This window comes from Neolamprologus brichardi, chromosome 17 (genome assembly GCF_056152115.1).
Source record: "Neolamprologus brichardi isolate AB-2024 chromosome 17, ASM5615211v1, whole genome shotgun sequence".
NCBI classification, from domain to species: Eukaryota; Metazoa; Chordata; class Actinopteri; order Cichliformes; family Cichlidae; genus Neolamprologus; species Neolamprologus brichardi.
This window is the reverse complement of record NC_142120.1, coordinates 1,251,007-1,270,904: the sequence shown is the minus strand read 5'-3', so window position 1 is coordinate 1,270,904 and position 19,898 is coordinate 1,251,007. Positions and strand designations below refer to the sequence as shown.

The 19,898-nt window shown below is 43.0% G+C and overlaps 1 protein-coding gene across 1 annotated transcript in view; it reads left to right on the top strand.

The window, feature by feature from the left end:
* Nucleotides 1-4,339: 4,339 nt before the first annotated feature.
* The window catches only part of fam163ab (family with sequence similarity 163 member Ab), a 28,062-nt gene continuing 12,503 nt past the window's right edge, over nucleotides 4,340-19,898 (top strand). The window contains exon 1 of the mRNA XM_087830628.1: nucleotides 4,340-4,817. The gene's annotated coding sequence lies outside the window, so the exon portion shown is untranslated. The remainder of the gene's footprint in view (nucleotides 4,818-19,898) is intronic.

Genomic DNA, 19,898 nt, shown 5'->3' with positions numbered 1-19,898 from the left:
ACTTTTGTGTTTGCAAAAAAACCCCAACCTAGTAAGATGATTAATGAGAATAAGATGTGGTGGGTCATTAATCTTTTACCTTTGGGTAAAGTCAGGATAGATGTTTACTTTGGTTGTAGGTCTTTATTTGAAGCAAAGCTAGACGTGTTCTCTGCAGATTCATGTCTAGCATACAGACATGAGAGTGGTAGTAAGGTGTTACCGGTCTCTCAATCCTCTAAATCTTCTAAGATGTCAAACTCTTTCTTTTATTGTCTTGAATTCCTTTTGTTCCCTGAATGTTTTTAGCAGACACTGACTTTGTACCAGTGGTATTTTCACTAAAAGGATCTGCTTGTTTTCATCTCCCAGTCTTTTTCTGTAATTTACCTGGTCGACTGAACACAGATCCAGTACTGAGCTGCACGACAAGCTGTCCCTGCAGTTTTATCTCAGATGTGTAACCATGAGCTACTGTGAGTATCATCACAAGAAACTGATATTTCAGACAAAGTTTTCCTGACTGTGTTTCCAACATTTCACAGTTCACAACCCTAAAGTACCCCGTCAGCCACGTCTTACTGTGTAAGTGAGGTGAGTAGCCAAAGATGAGAAGACAGGGGACTATGAGATGTTCAGAAATAATATATACTCAACACAAGTCTTGCAACAGGTGTCAGCTTGTAAAATTGAGTGATTATAGTTGCAATAAAGCATTAAGTGGTCAGACTAATGTATTTGTTTTTGCTAGTTTTTAAACTTGACCCTGATAAGGAAGAGCAGAAGAGGATGGATGGATGGGAGGATGGATGAGAGGATGGATGGATGGATGGATGGATGGATGGGAGGATGGATGGATGGGAGGATGGATGAGAGGATGGATGGATGATGGATGGAGGATAGATGGGGATGGATGGATGGAGGATGGATGGATGGATGGATGGATGGATGGATGGAGGATGGATGGGGGATGGATGGATGGATGGATGGATGGATGGATGGATGGATGGATGGATGAGAGGATGGATGGATGGATGAGAGGATGGATGGATGGATGGATGGATGAGAGGATGGATGGAGTATGAATGGATGAGAGGATGGGGGATGGATGGCAGGATGGGGGATGGATGGATGGATGGATGGATGAGAGGATGGATGGAGTATGGATGGATGAGAGGATGGATGGATGGGAGGATGGATGGAGTATGAATGGATGAGAGGATGGGGGATGGATGGCAGGATGGGGGATGGATGGATGGATGGATGGATGAGAGGATGGATGGAGTATGGATGGATGAGAGGATGGATGGAGTATGGATGGATGAGAGGATGGGGGATGGGAGGATGATGGATGGATGGATGGGGATGGATGGGTGGATGGGGGATGGATGGATGGCAGGATGGATGGAGTATGGGTGGATGAGAGGATGGATGGAGTATGGGTGGATGAGAGGATGGATGGATGGATGGAGTATGGATGGATGAGAGGATGGGGGATGGGAGGAGGATGGATGGATGGATGGATGGATGGGGATGGATGGGTGGATGGGGGATGGATGGATGGCAGGATGGATGGAGTATGGGTGGATGAGAGGATGGATGGAGTATGGGTGGATGAGAGGATGGATGGAGTATGGATGGATGAGAGGATGGGGGATGGGAGGATGATGGATGGATGGATGGATGGGGATGGATGGGTGGATGGATGGATGGATGGGATGGATGGGTGGATGGGGGATGGATGGATGGCAGGATGGATGGAGTATGGGTGGATGAGAGGATGGATGGAGTATGGGTGGATGAGAGGATGGATGGAGTATGGATGGATGAGAGGATGGATGGATGGATGGAGTATGGATGGATGAGAGGATGGGGGATGGGAGGATGATGGATGGATGGATGGATGGATGGATGAGAGGATGAGGGATGGGAGGATGAGGGATGGATGGATGGGAGGATGGATGGGAGGATGGATGGGGGATGGATGGATGAGAGGATGAGGGATGGGAGGATGAGGGATGGATGGATGGGAGGATGGATGGGAGGATGGATGGGGGATGGATGGATGAGAGGATGAGGGATGGGAGGATGAGGGATGGATGGATGGGAGGATGGATGGGAGGATGGATGGGAGGATGGATGGGGGATGGATGGATGGATGGATGGATGGATGCTTTTCTATACTGATTCTGTTCCCACAGCACTGACGTAGCTGTCTACACTTAGAAGAAGGACTAGTTCAGGGGTAACAAATTAAAATCCCAGATGGTTCGATTACTAAGATTTCGTTCACAACAAGATCCAGATCTCACGTCTATTTCATCTCATGTCAATCAAATCATCGTTGTGTATTTCCACTTCATCACACTGATATTTATTTTTTGTTCACATTAAGACACATATGGCTAACCGAGTGAACTACAGGCCTTCATTACAAATAATAAACATATTCTTCTTCATAATAATACAATCAAAAGTGCTTATTCCAAAAAAGTGTCTCGTTTCTCTTCATATTTTCTTCTTTCCTTTCCTAATTGTTTCTTCAAACAATTAAAGAGGAATTTGAGGCCAGCTTTTCAAGAAACAAATCACATCTGGAAAAACGGGCCCTTTTTAAAACAAGCGTCCACTATCCCTCAGTGGGCTAAATGATCATGTGACTGCTGCGTGAGGAGCTTGAATCTGGGTCTGAACGTGGTTGGTGCACATATGAATGTGTGCGTTGGTGGATACGTCTTTTCAACAAACTTGTGTTTGGTTTCATAGAGACGCTTAACATTCCCGCTTTAGATTAGCTCCACTGTTTCACAGCATGTGAGACATAAAGGTTTGGAGGAATGAGCCCACACTGATCCGTCCACTCGCTCACCGTCGAGCGTGTCTGCTCCTCTCTATGTTGTGTCTGCAGTACGCTATATGTCTGACTGACTTTTCTGCCTAACTCCATAAACAGTAGGCGATTACCGTAAGGACTGGTTTACCTGCGCCCTCTGTTTTACGCCGTACTGATAAAACAGAGCTCTGGGTTTATGTATCATGGGGAATTTTTTCCTGGCACTGATTACCGTTCCGGACAGATCCAGCAGTTGGTCCGGATCCGGACCGAGGTCAGCCATTTGGTGATGTATGGACTAGTCCCTTAGCTTAGCTGGAAGTCATACAGTCAAATAATACGTCAATAAATCGTGTTGATGAAAAATAAACAGGTCCAAGCTTCTTAGAGGTCAACAAGTAAAACAAAGCTAAAAGCTAAAAAGAAGAATCATATTATATTACATAACCTTTTTAATGCAAACTTTATTTATTATTTATTAAGCCTCGGATCAGCTGAAACACTCAGTTTATTTAAATCCAGGTTGAAGACTCACCTGTTCTCAGCTGCATTTGAATAAAGCACCAAATCCGTTTTACTTTTAAGCTTAAATTTTAAAACTTACTCTTTTTTTCCCATTTGAAATCCTGCTTTTTGTTTGTTTCTGTTTGTAATGTCTCTGTAAAGCACTTTGGATCACCTTGCTGTTGAATTGTGCTATATAAATAAACTTGCCTTGCCTTTATTTTTTTTATGCATTTTAATCATTTATTGCTTTGTGATTTTGGCAGTTTTTGTCCTCTGTAGTTTGAGAGCCTGGAGCAAGACCGCCCAGCTTCCGCTGCCCTGCTCTTCTTGGATTCACTTGCATTAATCTGTGTGTCTCAATTTTGTTGCACATCCCTTTTTAGTCAGCCAGGCCTTCCCTCTCCGTCAATATTGGCGTTGACTTGGCTGCAACAGTAAGTAGATTAAAGGAACAGTGATTGAGGGCAAATCAATTACTGTGGCTCAATGCTCTGTGTATGGGGGCTCTACTGTAGCATTACCCAGCCTTTGTTTTCTAATGGGAACATTCTGAACCAGCGTTCAGGGTAACATCCGGGTTGTATTGAGTCTAAAGGAGTTTATGGGTGATGAGCATGGCTGATATGTCCTCATCTATATAATGATAAATGCTATTTTTGGTGTTATTATATTTATCATTTAACTTTCTTTCTTCTACTATATCAGCATGTTGAATTCTACTGCCATCATACAGTACTGTGATACTCATACAGTAATATGATACAGTACTAATATTTTGAATATTAGCACTCTGTAAGTTTATGCGGTGATTAAACAGAGTTCAGAAACATCGCACTTCATTTTTACTGGCATCGAGTTAAGCGGAATATTCCGGCTCATATATAAATATATTTTTGGCATTGCTCTGAAATGTAGGCCCACTACATCACGCCTTCTTTTTAAGGGAGGTTCTGCGTGATGTGGGGCGACTCCTCTCCTCCCATCGCTCCCCAGTCCGCCCAGCAGCGTCATTTCGCCTTCGCGTCCCGCACTTGTTGGATGTGTCCGGTTTAAATTCCGTGATTTCAAGCTTCCTGCCGCTTGTTTTCTCTCTTGGAGTCCCGAGAATAACGCCGCTGTGAATGGAGGTGAACGCGTTTTCACACACTACATGCGCGTAAAAAGCGCTCATCTCGGAGTTGTCCTCGTCCTTATCGGGTTGTTTCCTCCTTGCCGCGCCGTCAGCATGCTCCATTTTTCAGTGTCCTCCGGTTCTGGCTGTGTTCACAGCCGTGCATTTGACCTCTAATCTGGGGTTTCCACACCGCTGGTGTTTAGTTTCCCTGGCGGCTGTACGCGCTCTGGACTCCGGCTCATCCTCGGAGAAGTTCCGCCGCAGTCCCATGTGCAGCGTTTCTCTGTCTTCCTCTTGCTGCGATAAGGATGCTGGTGGATTTTTCATGGTCAGTTTCCACAAGATTGGCCCAAGATTGACGAGCGGACCATGTAATTAGATCAGGTATGTGTGGTTGAAATTGAAACTGTAAGCACAAAGCAAGACGTTTTCAACAAAAATATAATTTATTTAAAATCCATTTATTTATTATTTATTTATTTTTAATCAGAGGTTTTAGTTTGTGATTAGAATGATTGGGGTTCAGAAGGGTCACTATTCTGATAGGTTTATGAAAATGTCACATTACCTGGCAGAGAAGGTCTAATCAAGGCTATTTTTTCACTTTTATGCATCGTGAAATGTGGGCAGTGGAGATAAAGTGAGGGTGGAGAAGCTCAGCTGGAGGTGTTTGCCATTTTGATTCTACTGTGATCGCCTGCTGGCAGTTCATTAAATGAAATTAATTAAACAGTGATGTGTAGATGAAGGCAGTGATGGCTACTTCGCTGCTTGGGGTTAGTGTTTTTTGAACAGATGGGGGAGACGAGGTAAGGTTCCTGAGAGTCACTGCTGGGGTCTGAAGTTCAGTTTGGCCCCTGGAGAGGGATCCCCCCAAAGTCCTTCACTGTACACATGCAAAACATGACACAGATGCAACCATTTAATGGTCACATTGTACAATCAAGTTGCAAAATACGGAAGAATTTTGGACTGAAAGAAGAAAAATATTTATCCATCACAAATAACTGCTCTTACTTAAATGGCCACTTGAGGCTGTTTCCAAAGGAAGTTGATCCTCGGAGTCCTGCTACCAAAGTTTCAAAGAAAAACGTGCTCGCTTTGTTTTGGTTTCGAGGTTGTTTTTTTGTATTCGCCTGATCAGAACCTGAAGAATTTGGAGAACTCATGGTGCTCGCTGTTGCTCATGGAGGCTGCAGGATGACGAAGCTGGTTATGGCTCTGTTATGTAGTGTCGTTTATTAGTTTATTAGCCTTCTTTTTTGCATACACACGCATGCAAAAACATAATCCTCCTCACAACACAGACTGTATGAACAATGGATGCTGCTTCAGTCTGAAAAGTGACACCAAGGACCTGTATTCTTTTCATCGCTCAACAGGGGGCGACGTCTGTGAGACAAAAACATCCAGTTGTAGACAAATCTACACGATAATGTGCTTGACTCGACTGCTCCTCAGTAAAGATTTTCCTGATGACTTTATGACCTCCAGCTTCAGGTCATGTGGACGTTTAAACTATGGTCACTATTAGAGTGAATAATGGGGACTATGCAGGCAACTTTTTACCAGAGAAACTTTATCAATCCCAGAGGGAAATTTAGTTGCCCTAGCAGCAAATATACAACAAACATCAAGCACTCGTGTTAAATGAGTGTAGAAACAGAGACATTGATAGATGCATATTAAGATAAACAGATAAATATAAAAGAACATTACGGTGATCGGGAGCTGCTATGGCAGGCTGCCACTAGGGCGGCGCCATCTCAGCCAACTTTTAACCTCAACGTCTTAACACATGGCGTTGACTTCACAGTCAAATATGTGCTTCGCCTGTCGTATCCGGTTTCAAAACACCAAGGTGACGATGGCCCAAAGCTCAGTTTTAGGCATCGCAAAAGCTCTTTACTAAGCACCAGGTGGTGTTTTGGTGGCTACGTCAGTCGTTTACACAGTATTTCTGTGGAAACACTGTTCAAATACAGTAGGTATATGTAGTGACACTGTGTGCGACCAACATGTGCAACGTGTTTGTGCTGCTGCCTCATTTGCACATGCAGCAGTTACTTTGCTGTCCGAGAAAGAAGAAATATATTTAACTGTCTTTTCTTTAGATTAAAGTTGACATGTTCAAAACGCCTAAATCAGAGATGTCAAACTCATTTTACACTTTGGGCCCTTTGATGGCTTCGATCTGAGGTGGGCCGGACCAGTGAAATCCCTCTTTCCATCTGCGTAAATACGTTTAATATAAAGACCTAAATAAAGCACAATATCAGCAGTTTTCACGTGAGAAAGAAATGCTGCTTTGGGCTGAAACAGTAAGAAATAAATGTGTAAATTTAGAGAAAAACTTCAGTTAGTGCTATAATATATTAATATAAATATATATTATTCTAAAGTAGATCATTTTTTTCAAGTGAGACATTTTTTTTTCTTTTTGCTTGTTTTTATTTTGAACCCACTGATAAATCATAAAGTAGAAAAACTATTTCTTCTGTCATTTAATGGTGTATCTGTTACTTATTTGCATTGGTGTATGAGCAGCCATGGGGAGGTCTTTATCAGTAGGAGATACAGTTAAAAGCTCTTCTTCACATTTTCCAAAGCCATCCATTGGGCCAGATTGGTGTTTTTGGCGGTCTGATTCCGGGCCTCGGGCCTCATGTTTTACACGTCTGCTTTCACTGACCAGTGACTTTGTTGGGAAGCTGCTACGTGATGGTGTTCAGCTCTTGTCCTGTGCTGCTGCACTGACGTCCAGTGTTGACTGCAGCCTTTGCTATAGGTGGTGCTTTATCCATGAGCGGATACGTTCACGTCAAACCTCCAAACAAAACCTTCGCCTCGACGTTTATGTTCGTTCGTTAATTTCCACCACATTAAAACCTCGTGTGACCCATTTCTCATGGAGACTGTCTGGAAAACACAGCTTGACGAAATATCTGTAGAGCAGCTTCTCTACATCCTCCCGCTTCCACACACACACAAACGTCTTAATTCCTTCACCTCCAGTGGCTGTGATACAACAGGAAGTGGGCTGATTTCCCAGAGGAGTCTGCAGTCAGCGCTGTCACAGCTAACGCAGCAGCAACAGACAAAATGTATTTAACACGAAGGCTGTGCGGCGGTGCGCTGCGCCTACACTTCAAAACACTGTGGGAAATGACAACTGGCTGCTAGCAACATTTGATTTGTCAGTACCAAGCTGCTCTGTAACTGCCTGCTCTGGCTATGTGACTAAATATTTGATCATCCTCAGTGAAGTTAGGAAACAGTTTGCCTTATAAAACCCGACGAATCCTCCCGATGTACGCGATTTCTCGTGTTTCTGCTGCGGATACGGGAATGCTGGGAATATTTAACCTTGTGCTGGCCAATTTAACCTGTTGGTGGGACAGAAGCACCACACTGGATACTGTAAACCTGTATCCTTGTCCTGACACAAACACTTATGTTTTTGTACAAGCATCTTAATAATGGTTCCTGCAATTTGCAATCATGCAGACAAAGCAGATGCATTAAAAGTCTGCAGAAAAATAAATCATCCAGTGATCTAGTGGTTGAATTTTGACCCACAATCTTGCATCATGTCCCCACAAGATGAGGATCTGAAGCCCAGTAGGCGCCGCGTGTGACATAATGTGTATTATAAGTGTGTCTCATCCAAATGATGACAGTCTCAAACTGCCCTGTGGTGTTTTGAATTCAAATGAGTATTTTTTGAAATCAAAGCGCAGTCGTCGTTGCCTCAGGGAAGGCCTGTGTCAGAGAGTCTGACTGTCTTGCTTTCTTGTGGCACAGCGCTGTACTCAGCCTCCCTTTGGTTGTAAAGTCCTTGCATCCTCCTGCTAACACTGCACTGAGTGTATTTTCTGGGACAACATGCATGAAAGAGTGCGTCTGAGTTGCCGTGGCTGTGTGTGTGTTTGTTGGAGGTTGGTGGAGAGATTCTCAGACGACACGGGGAAGAGGAAAGTGTTTCAGTGTTTCAGGAGCCTTGCGTGAATTATTCATCGCCCCTTAAGGTCTTTTTGGCTGCTGTATTGATGTTTCTTGCCATAAAAGTTGAGAGTTGAGCGTACTGTAGTCACACATGAAAGGCGAGCCGCGTCCGAGCTGCAGTGCAGCACGAGCAGGACGCTAAGTTCTAGCATCTAACCGCAGTCAGACCAGCTTGTTTTCACCTCTTTATTATCTGCCAGCTGGATTTGAACAGTGATGGCTGGTTTCTAGCACGATCTGGAGCTGAAAGCTACTTTCAGCTTATAAATGTGCCAAAAAAATCATAAAGAAACTCCTTCATGTATTTGTAAGCTGCCCACCTCCACCTGAGTGCTAGATACACGATTAACAGTAATATGTTGGAATATTTGGTTCCTGGTACATCGTTAAACTATAGCTTGATAGATATTTTTACTTTGTATTTTTCCTATCCTATTATAGCTCACACACAGCATGCTGACATTAAGGGAAGTGGGCATCCTCATGCTCCTGTCCTCTCAAACACACTGTTTTTAGATCTACTTCCTGTTATTCAGCTTTAGATGGTCATTCGTGACGCTAACTTCCAAACGCCGTAGCACAGGGTTGCCCTGAAGTGCAGGTACCCTGGGTTACGACGAACCGAATGAGAAGAAGGGCTGTTGGCAAAGCCGGTGGTCTCTGGAAGAGAGATGCTGTTATCTGCTAATGTAGCTCTACCGCTGCTGGCTGCTTCATCTGTGGTGACTCATCAAAAACACACACACACAAAGACACATGCATACAACTTCTAGATGACACCAGACCGACTCTCCTGCACAGGGGAAAGGGGAACGAAGCTCTTTGGCATTTAGATTTATGCACCATTTGTTTTCACACATTCATTGATGGACTTTTAAGGATCTTCCAAAGATGCACATGAGAACTGAAATGTTCAACCCTGTGAGTCTGTGAAGGTTCTCAGTCCTCCAGGTCATCGTAGTCGGAGGAGCTTGGAAGTTTCATCCAAGAAGCTTCTTCAGTTCTAAGAGCAACTGGTGGAGAGTCCCAGATTTTAAGGGAGTGTCGCCCCAAGAGGGTCATGGACCCCCTATTGATCCTCTACCTAATCACACGAGTCAAGGTGTGAACACAGGTGCAGGTCACAGTCAGCCAAGGTTTTGTGAACTCATTGTGAAGCCTTTCCTGAGGTCAGATGGTCCAGGACGTAAGTGGGCGTTAAGGCGTCTGGGAAGGATCTCAAAACTGGATTATAGATGGCAGACAGTTGGTGTCATAAGCCCCGCCCTCTGTTCAAAAGTGGTCGTTCACAGTGGACATAGATGCTTCTTTCACTCCTCTTTCAAACCATCCGTCTTCTCTGTCCAAAATGTGAACATTGGCATCCTCAAACAGTGACCTTTGACCTTTAGATGCAGATGAACAGCCGAGTCTTGTCCTGTGGAGGTGGCTCTTCTATAAATAACCCTGTGAGGTGCACGTCATCCAACCCTGTGCGACCTTCTTGTTCTTTATGGGGCGATCATGGCTCAAGAGTTGGGAGTTTGCCTTGTAATCGGAAGGTTGCCGGTTCGAGCCCCGGCTCTGACAGTCTCTGTCTACTGGTGGTGGTCAGAGGGCCCGGTGGCGCCAGTGTCTGGCAGCCTCGCCTCTGTCAGTGCGCCCCAGGGTGGCTGTGGCTACAATGTAGCTGCATCACCAGTGTGTAAATGGGTGGATGACTGGTTTGGGGTCCTTAGGGACTAGTAAAGCGCTTTACAAATACAGGCCATTTATGTTGCTCCGTTTGGGGCTCGTCACACAAATAATCAGCTACGTGTAGCATCCTCTTCTGTCACAACTGCCCCCTCATGCCCTCCTCCACTGCATCCACCACACGGTCCAAAGTCTTGGCAATCAGGGAAAAGAATAATAATTCTAATACGGATCAAACAGTATTTGGATTTTTCCCCAAAGTCCTTTGTGCTTCTTTCTAAACCACAGGGTCAACGATGGCCCTTTGTCTTAGGGTTTAACAGTCTTTTAACTTTCTTGTGCAAACTCTGTGTAATGTCTATTTAAGAACAGAGCAATAATCCAGTGAATTCACCGACTCTTGCACCAGACACTCGCACCTAAACTAAATATATTTCCAGCATTGAGAATGTGTCTGAAGTGGACTATCTCCTGCTGTGTGCTACATGTGAGAAAGGCCAGTTTCTTGTTTTTCCCCCAATGCTGTCTGCAGTTCATCTGTAGTTCATGCTTCAGTTAGAGAAACAAATGCACACAAATACACTCTGAATGCTCACAAACGTTTAGTACACACACTGGATTTGTGGAACACAAACGCACAAAATGTGACCTTTTGTTAGTTTTAAGTGGACGTTTCCTCTGAAAGCCTGGGACAGATTTTAGGAGTTCTTTATGATCACAGTCCTTAAAAAGTAAAAGGAAAAAAGGTTAACGTGGCAATAAGACCACCTACCCTAGGCGCCTCTATCCTCCCGTCTAATAAAACAAGGCTTCCACTCATGAAGTGGCCCATGACTGACTGCTGACTTCAGCTCCGTCCCTCCTGTTTTAAGACTTAAGCTGTTCTCCGCAGAGGAAACTCTTTATCTTACAGTCAACTCGAACTGTTATTCTTTAAAACACGTCTTTCCTGAAATTACATCTTTTTGTCATCACTGCCCGCCCGCTCCCCAGCATCAGTTTTGATTCTGCAGCCGTTCTCTTACGCAAGCACTGCTTGAAGCTCACATCCAACATTTATACTTGCAGTAAGCAGTTTTTCCTGCTTCTCTCACTCACACCGAGCTGTGGCACAGCCCAGAGTTCAGCATGCATACATGCATTGGTTAGTAAAGAGGAGAAAGGTCAGCTTACCAGATGCAGATAGTATCAATGTGAACTGAGAACACAGAAGATTTGCAGTAAAATATATACTGAATATGAATAAAACGTGACATGGCTAAAGCACGGTGAGCTGCACAAAATGAATCTTTAAATGAATCCATGTCAAATAAAACACATTATTTCAAAGTCTGTAAACCTTTTAATCTCAATAAACTGATGCACGTGAAGAGACTGACGTTCTTAAGATGAACTGGGTGATAAAGTTGTTGGATTTCTGCGGGGTCTCTTTTCTCTTTCCTCTCTTTCTTCCTGCCTACAATAAGAGTCAGTCACAAGCTGCTTCTCTGTTTCTCGAGCCTCACCATGATTGCATGGATGGGATGAAAACAGCAGCTCAATGCTGCGATGATTGGAGACAAACCTTTTGTTGCAGATTGGAATTTTGTGTCTGCATAAAGATACTTTGATTATTGATGTGTCTTCCTGATGCATTTGAGACAAACTCATGAGGAACCCTCTCAAAAACAATTAGCGGAGAGCCGCTGCTAACTGACCAGAGGAGAGCTGAGTGGTTGTTTGTCCTGGAAGCATTTCCTCTTCAGTCTGCCTGACTGTTGGCAGGATGGCACAGTGGATTCAGTTACCGTCCTGCAAGCTGAAGGTCATGCATTCAGTTTGTCTCACGGCTACGTGTTGAAATAGCTTTGATCAATGCACTGACAGTCATACTTACCCAGGGATTTTTCTCACTGGGGTTTGTTTTGACAGTAGTGGGAAATGCACTGTAGGGAGTGAAGGTTGGCACAGGCTTTGCACGGTGCTCATAGACTGATTGATGGCCATTTCCATAAAAGTGTTTAGCCTGGTTTGTAGCCTGACACGCTTAGATTTTGAGTCTACAATGACAGGACAGTAAGGAAATGAGAAATCTGAAGTTAGCACAAGCCAAATAAAAGCTACAAAGGCATCACTGATAGTTTATCTCTGTTAAAGTGAATGATTTTGAGGTTGACATACGTAATTGTTCTCACCAAAAGGTAAACACTTTCTTCTAAATTTGGGCAAATTTAGAAGAAAGTGTTATTTTGAAAAGAAGTCTTACCTGGAATCCTAATTAGTCTTATTAGATAAATTCAAGACATGACACTATGGAATGATTTTTATGTTATAATGTTTGCGTGAGCTGAAACGTAATACGAGCAAAGAATTTCATTTTGTTGACGCCATGCCTGTTTGGAGGCGGAGCCCAAAGGTGGACGGGGCCCTAATGTGATTGGTCAGGCACCCGTGGTGGGTGGAGCTCTGAGCCAGACGTGTACAGCTGTTGATTAAAGGGACAGCAGAGCTTGTATTAGAATCCTCTGGTTTAAAATGAAAGTATTTGCTCGGATTCTGTTTTTGTTTGCACAAAGGTTATGACATCAAAATAATACAATATGTTCAGATATACTTTGTGAAGCCTTATTGTGTATTCATCGTCCAGCCTTACAGCACTGTGCAGGTTTAAGTCTCTAGAGCAGTACTGCTCCAGGCCGTGTTTGTTTGTGCTGGAGTGAAGCATTTACATTTCTTCTTATTTCAACAAAAAATGTCCAGGTACAGACACCGTTTAGGTAAAGGCATCACAAACTATTAGCCTGATTATAGGAATCATACTTTCTTTTGTAACACATGTACAGTGGGGCACATTTAACTGGAGAAGACATGGAGGCAGGTTAAACTATGGGTTGAAAGGAAGCTGTGTAAAAATAGTCGCCTACCTTCTTCGTGGCATTGGTATTCCCTAATTACAGTGGGCTTGTTAAACAGGATAATGCATCTCGGCACACTACAAATAAACTATTCAGGAACGGTTCGACAAACATGACGCTGTTTGTAGTTTTGACCTGACCTCCAAATTCTCCAGATCTCAATCTGTTCGAGCATCTGTTGCAACTTTTCCTTGCGACTGTATGCTAATGCAATATTCGTGGTACATTACTCCCTCTAAGATTAAAGCTGGAACATTTCATTTCCTTTTATGAGGCTACTGTGCTGACCAGCAGAATAGTGGTACAGTAATTACAGCTTCCCTGGCTGCTCACTGCCCTATACTGGATGTGTATTCAGCGATGCTGCACTACTGCCAAATGTGCAGGGAGGCTGGCATATCGCAGGACAGCAGAGGAGGAGCTGAGCAGCTATAATGAAATCCCTGTAAACCTCAACTCAAAGCTGCATGCATGTTAATGTCAACTCCTTTTCTTGCTCAAGTTCTTCACTGTGAATCTGTCAGAACAGGATATAAATTAGCAAAAAAATCAATTCAAGTCTTCAGCTTTGAAGTGTGTGTTAGTCAGTAGCTCTGTGGGTAGAGGTCTTCCCCCAAGGTTAGATGCAGCAATTCAGTGGTTCAGCTTGTTAAGAATCTTAATGTGATTTGGAAGACATCTCATTGCTTCATTTAGTACATGTACAAAAGCACAACTGAGCTAATTAATGACATCCGTTTAACAATGGGTAGTAATGACATCAATGACGGCTCTGTTAAGTTATCTTATTGGCAACACCCATATTTACCTACTACTTGATATAATGATGGCAGGTCAATGAAGCTGAGTATTAGATAATATGATCAGGCAGCAGAGACCAGAACCGACCGATTTTCTGTGCTCGATGCGGTCAGGCTCACCTACGTCCTGTTATGAGATGGTCTGTTTCATCAATGCACAACAATGGTTCGGGCAAAGAGTCGTGAAAACTAGTGACTGTATAAAAGTCACATGCTAGCTGCAGGTTGCTAACATGTCACTTATCTGCAGGTTGCTAGCATGTCACTTAGCTGCAGGTTGCTAGCATGTCACTTAGCTGCAGGTTGCTAGCATGTCACCTAGCTGCAGGTTGCTAGCATGTCACCTAGCTGCAGGTTGCTAGCATGTCACTTAGCTGCAGGTTGCTAGCATGTCACTTAGCTGCAGGTTGCTAGCATGTCACTAAGCTGCAGGTTGCTAGCATGTCACCTAGCTGCAGGTTGCTAGCATGTCACCTAGCTGCAGGTTGCTAGCATGTCACTAAGCTGCAGGTTGCTAGCATGTCCCTTAGCTGCAGGTTGCTAGCATGTCCCTTAGCTGCAGGTTGCTAGCATGTCCCTTAGCTGCAGGTTGCTAGCATGTCACCTAGCTGCAGGTTGCTAGCATGTCACTTAGCTGCAGGTTGCTAGCATGTCACTTAGCTGCAGGTTGCTAGCATGTCACCCAGCTGCAGGTTGCTAGCATGTCACCTAGCTGCAGGTTGCTAGCATGTCACTTAGCTGCAGGTTGCTAGCATGTCACTTAGCTGCAGGTTGCTAGCATGTCCCTTAGCTGCAGGTTGCTAGCATGTGTCTGTGGCCGATTCTTATCGTCAGTGAGGCAGATAGAAAGTTCAGCAAAGTAAAATTTGGAGGAATTGCCAGAAAAACATTTATGACAACATGTGTAATCAGACAGTTAAGCCATTATTATCCAGGTTAACTTTTTAAAGACGCTAACAAAAAGAAAGCAGCTAAAGCTAAAGCTGTCCAGAGCTCAGCCACAGGCCAGGAGCCTTGGTATGAGGAGTGTTGAAGCAGTTACAAGAAAAGATATGGAGACAAGTTTAAAAGAGAAATAAGCTGATGTCCTGTTATCTGGTGACGTTATACTGGAAAATTATATAAGTTACATAAATCTTTTACTGGAACAATATGTGTGTTAAAGGTGGGTGTACAACAGCTCGTTTTCATTCAGCTCACTGTGGTGTTTAAATGTTGGGAATGTTTATCATGAGGTTAAACTTCCTGCTATATGTTTTAAAGCTGGGTGTAAAGGTAACCTGCTACTGCCAGAGTTGAGAGTTGAAATATCCAGTGCCTTGCCAACAGGCACTCCAGAAGCTTTTGTATAGTTGAGAGAGATGTTACAAACATTTATTATCAGTATGAGAGTATCTGCCAGTTGTTTTGGACGGCTTCTCGTGAGATGTGATCATCACTGTTTATTAAATGAAGTGTGTTTGAGCAAAACCTTCTGCCGTAGTTTATGGGCTCTCTGTGGCAGGCTTTGTGCCCATTGCGGTTTTTAATTGACTCACCAGAAAGCCCTCACAGACACTGACTGCTTGGCCCCTGACTTGATTTGAAAAAATAGATTTTGGGAAAACATTTAACCATCACGTTCCTCGTGTTTAGTGTGACCGCACAAGCAACGATCATATAAGAGACAATGGTAATTCTTGTCTCTCATAGACAGTATTAGCCATCAAGCAGTAATATTAGCAGCCCTATTGGAGCTATCAGTCATAGGAATATTACTATCAGCACAGCAGCTGTGGTTGTAATAGCAGTTAAAGGGCAGAGATCGGAGGTCAGCTGGTAGTGCCATGACCACCGTTTGATGTATGTATAGAAATTACACATAGTCTGCGCGTAATAAATCTTTCACTTGCAATGTGAGTAAAGGTATTCACCACATCTTGAGTCACACCAAGTGTGCAGAAAGGCTGAATCAGGAGCTGGCAGGCTCGAGTACAGTAGCCCGGAGGGCTGCATAACAGCATAATGTACACTAGTTATAAATCTGCCAGAAGCGTATAGGGCATCAGAACGTGGTCCAGATTGGACGGGGGAAAAAAATTCAAACTGTTCCAACTCTCTATTGTCCTATCTCTCTCCATCTTCACAGGAACGAAGTCGTTTTACTGTCTTTATTGATCATGTGGGTTTATAGGGCCAACGGGATCATTCTGGAGAGTGGTTCTTCACATTCATTGCATTCTTTGCTCCAAATGACCTCGAGCAAAATCAAGTAATTGAACTAAAATGTCCACTGTCATCAATCTCTGCCTATTGGTCCATAACTGCTGCGGCAGCTTAAGAGAGAAGATGGGAACGGTTGGTTGAACTCCGGTAGGTTCCTCACTGTACGAACAACGCTTTCAAGGTCACCTGGAAATGAAGTCATTATCAGCTGGAAGGCTGTCATCTCTACAACGTGTAGCTGTAAACTGCTAAAATACTTACATACACAGAGTTTAGTATTAGTGACATTAAGTTAAAAAGGGGAAACTTCTTTTGAACATGGGTTTCCCTGAAAACTCAACATCCGGATCAACAAACTCGATACACAAAGGGTGTGGAGGAGGTTCGAACCGAGAAACATCTTTTTATATCCAGTGTTCCACCGTGCTGCCTGAGTTAGTGTTTTATGACGGATCAAAATGAAATCTTTCTTTTTAAAACCAAATAAACACAAACATGTGGGCCACGTTTCACACCAGATAAAAACCTGAGCCATGAACCACAAATGTAAACACACACACACTTAGATTTAACCTAGACTGAATTTTCCTTAACAGATAAAGCTGGAAACCTGCCCAATCATACATTTGATTTGTTTGTCATTACCAGAGATGGGCTGTAATCTGATTACTTTTTTCAAGTAACGAGTAAAGTAAGGGATTACTATTGCAAAAAAGGTAATTAGATTACCGTTACTTTCCCGTAGGAACGCTGCGTTACTGCGTTACTAAAACCGTGATTCTTTTGCGAGAATGTCTCATGACAGTGACGTAAGCGAGTGCGACGTTCGTGACAACAGCTGTGTGCAGATCAACAATGGATCATATATCGAGTGCAGAGAGAGTATGAGCGTGCAGCGTTTAAAGCGTGGAAGTACTGACCTTACTTTGAGTTTGATTCCATAAAAAGTGACAAAAACATTAGTGTCCGTTGTGCGTGGGAAGAAAACTTCTTTTTACAGCGAAAAAACCCCTAAACTTCCAAACAAGCACCGAGTAGCTACGACGTAATGGGAAACTCACAGAGAAACTCGCGGATTCTTCCACTGACCGCTGCACACCTGCACCAGGGTAACCCTCCGCCTACCCCACTCCTGCTTTACAGGTGAAAATAGAGCAACAGGACCGCTAGTCTTTGACTTTATTTATTTTCTGCTGTGTTTTACTTGCATCTATTTGAAAGACTGAGTGTAAACACACAAAATATTTTATTTTATGTGCTGGAATGTGCAGAAAATAGGTTTAAATGTTAAACTAATTTCTTCCAGTCAGAGAATGTTGCAGATAATTAAATGTTTGCTTGATGCATAAAGTTAAAAGATTAAAACTAATAAAACAAGTTTTAAAAAGAGACTTTTCCATTTGATCACATTTTGTATGATGATTATGTAGAAAAAGTAGAATTGGGCTGAAAGATCTATTTATCACCTATTCAGGTTGTAAATCGTGTTTTTAAAAAGTAACTAAGTAACTAAGTAATTAATTACTGAAAATAAGTAATCAGTAAAGTAATGGGATTACTTTTTTAGGAAGTAATCAGTAATTAGTTACTGATTACTTTTTTCAAGTAACTTGACCAACACTGGTCATTACTGACCTGACAGTGAACAAAAACATCTCAGAGCAAATAAAAACACAGATCTGGTTCAAACTAACGAGACACAGTTTACTTACAGACCTGTAATATTAATAAAACCCAGTAAAACTGATTTTTTTTTTCACCAAATATTTTTCATGAGCTGATTTTGCTCATTTGCAGTGAAAAAGATGTCAAGGTTCAAACTTTAAATTTACAGACACTGTACATTTTAAAATGTTGCTCAGCAGCTTTAAACGATCGTATCTCAGTGTGTGCAGATTCTCCAAATGCTGTCAGAACACAGACACACACTCTGTCGATTCAAACACTGGTTTTAAACTCTGTGCTTACACTGAGGATTATAAACACACTCATGTTGAAGGTAACAGAGCACACATCTATGAAGTATTTCACTGTGTTTACCTTCATTTCATAAAGGTAAACACAGTACTGTAAGTGCTTTGGTATCAACTGTATAAAAGGGGCGTCACAGCCAAACTGGTGCAGGAGCAGCAGGAAAAGAAAACCTGATGTTTTCCTTCTAATTTCGAGGTTAACAAAGTCTGAGTTTTAACTCAACGGGACTCTGAATCCACCGGGCTTCATGGTTTAAAACAGGGGTCCCCAATCCCAGTCCACGAGGGCCAGTGTCCCTGCAGGTTTTAGATGTGTCCTTGATCCATCACAGCTGATTTAAATGGATAAATTACCTTCTCGACATGTCCTGAAGTTCTCCAGAGGCCTGGTAATGAACTGATCATGTGATTCAGGTGTGTTGACCCAGGGTGAGATCTAAAACCTGCAGGGACACTGGCCCCCCTGGTTTAAAACAACAAATAATCCAGGTTTTGCTTCCAGTAACTTCAGCACCAAGGACAGTGCTCATTCACACAGGTATGTTTTTATTCTTATTTTCATTTTTATAAAGTGACTGTTTGCCTTCAGAGCAGGACTGTAAACAGTGAACAGCATCAAACTATGCACAGGCTGCTCTTTTGAACTCACAACATTAACAAAAATCCAATAATCCAAACGCTGATCTTCAGATTTCATTTGGAGCTTTTGCAGATTCACTTTGCCCGTTATTCCGCTTTTACGAGGAATAATCTTGAAGAAAAAGGCGTTCCACGTTTTATAAACCAACCCACACATTTGTGTTTACTTCAGACCCATGCATGCAAACAAACGCACATTTACACACGCATGCAAACACACACAGACACCCACGCCTGGCCACAACACAGATGATGGGGAGGGGAAGCTGATATGGGAAAGCTTTCGGAATGCCAGATAACAGGATTAGACAAATTACATTTCAACTGTGACCGTGAATCCTGTTTGGATGGGTGACTTGTTTTCTCTCCACCATAAAGCTACAGAATATTCTGAAACTAGTCACAAATTTAAAAGAATGTAGGGCGGGGTGTGAGGTGTATGTTTGGGCGCTCGTTGTCTGCAGGGTTTTTGGGGGATTTGATGTGTTTTATGTATAAAGGGGCGATTTATTGTCTTTCATCTGACAATGGTCCTTCGATCATATCTTCAGAAGTCAATTTAAAGAAATATATGTCGACAAAAACACATATTTGTCATTACAAACTTTAAAAAATCCTTAATGTTGCAGGACTCAAAGCTGTGCCATTTAAGTCCAGTGCGGGTTTGTAGTGTCTTTGAAGGAGCACAGAGTGACAGTGAGTTACTGGTGGTCTGAACAATTTAAGATCCAAAAAATCAATCTTGCAAAAATCTTCTGGGGGCAGTCAAGGTCCTTCATACGCTCCTGAAGACTGATGGCCAAGAATCCAAAGTGAGCACTCCATCAAAGACAGAGCTGGCCTGGGAGGAGTGTGCATTACTCTGATTTGCCAAAACCACTAACTGGGGAAACCTGTAGTTTTACAATATGAAGGATCTTTGTCCTATAAAGGAAATGCCTCCTGAACAGGGACAAAGAAAAGCAATAAAAATAAAATGCCAATGATCGCAGGTGTAAAACCTCTTAAGCATCAGCGAGTACCACGGCGCTCTGCACTGTGTCATCTTTGCATATTATACGTGTCATCTAACACGAGGTGGAACAAAGCACCTATCATATGCATGTAGCGTATGTCATAATATGAAATCAATTATGTGGGACGTAGCTTAATGCGGCCTGTTACTAACTACCAGGCCAAATCTGAAAGAACCCACATTTGCAGCCGTAGCGCCCAAGCTGTGGAATAATTTACCCCCACACATCAGACAGGCTCCCACTGTCAATCTTTTTAAAT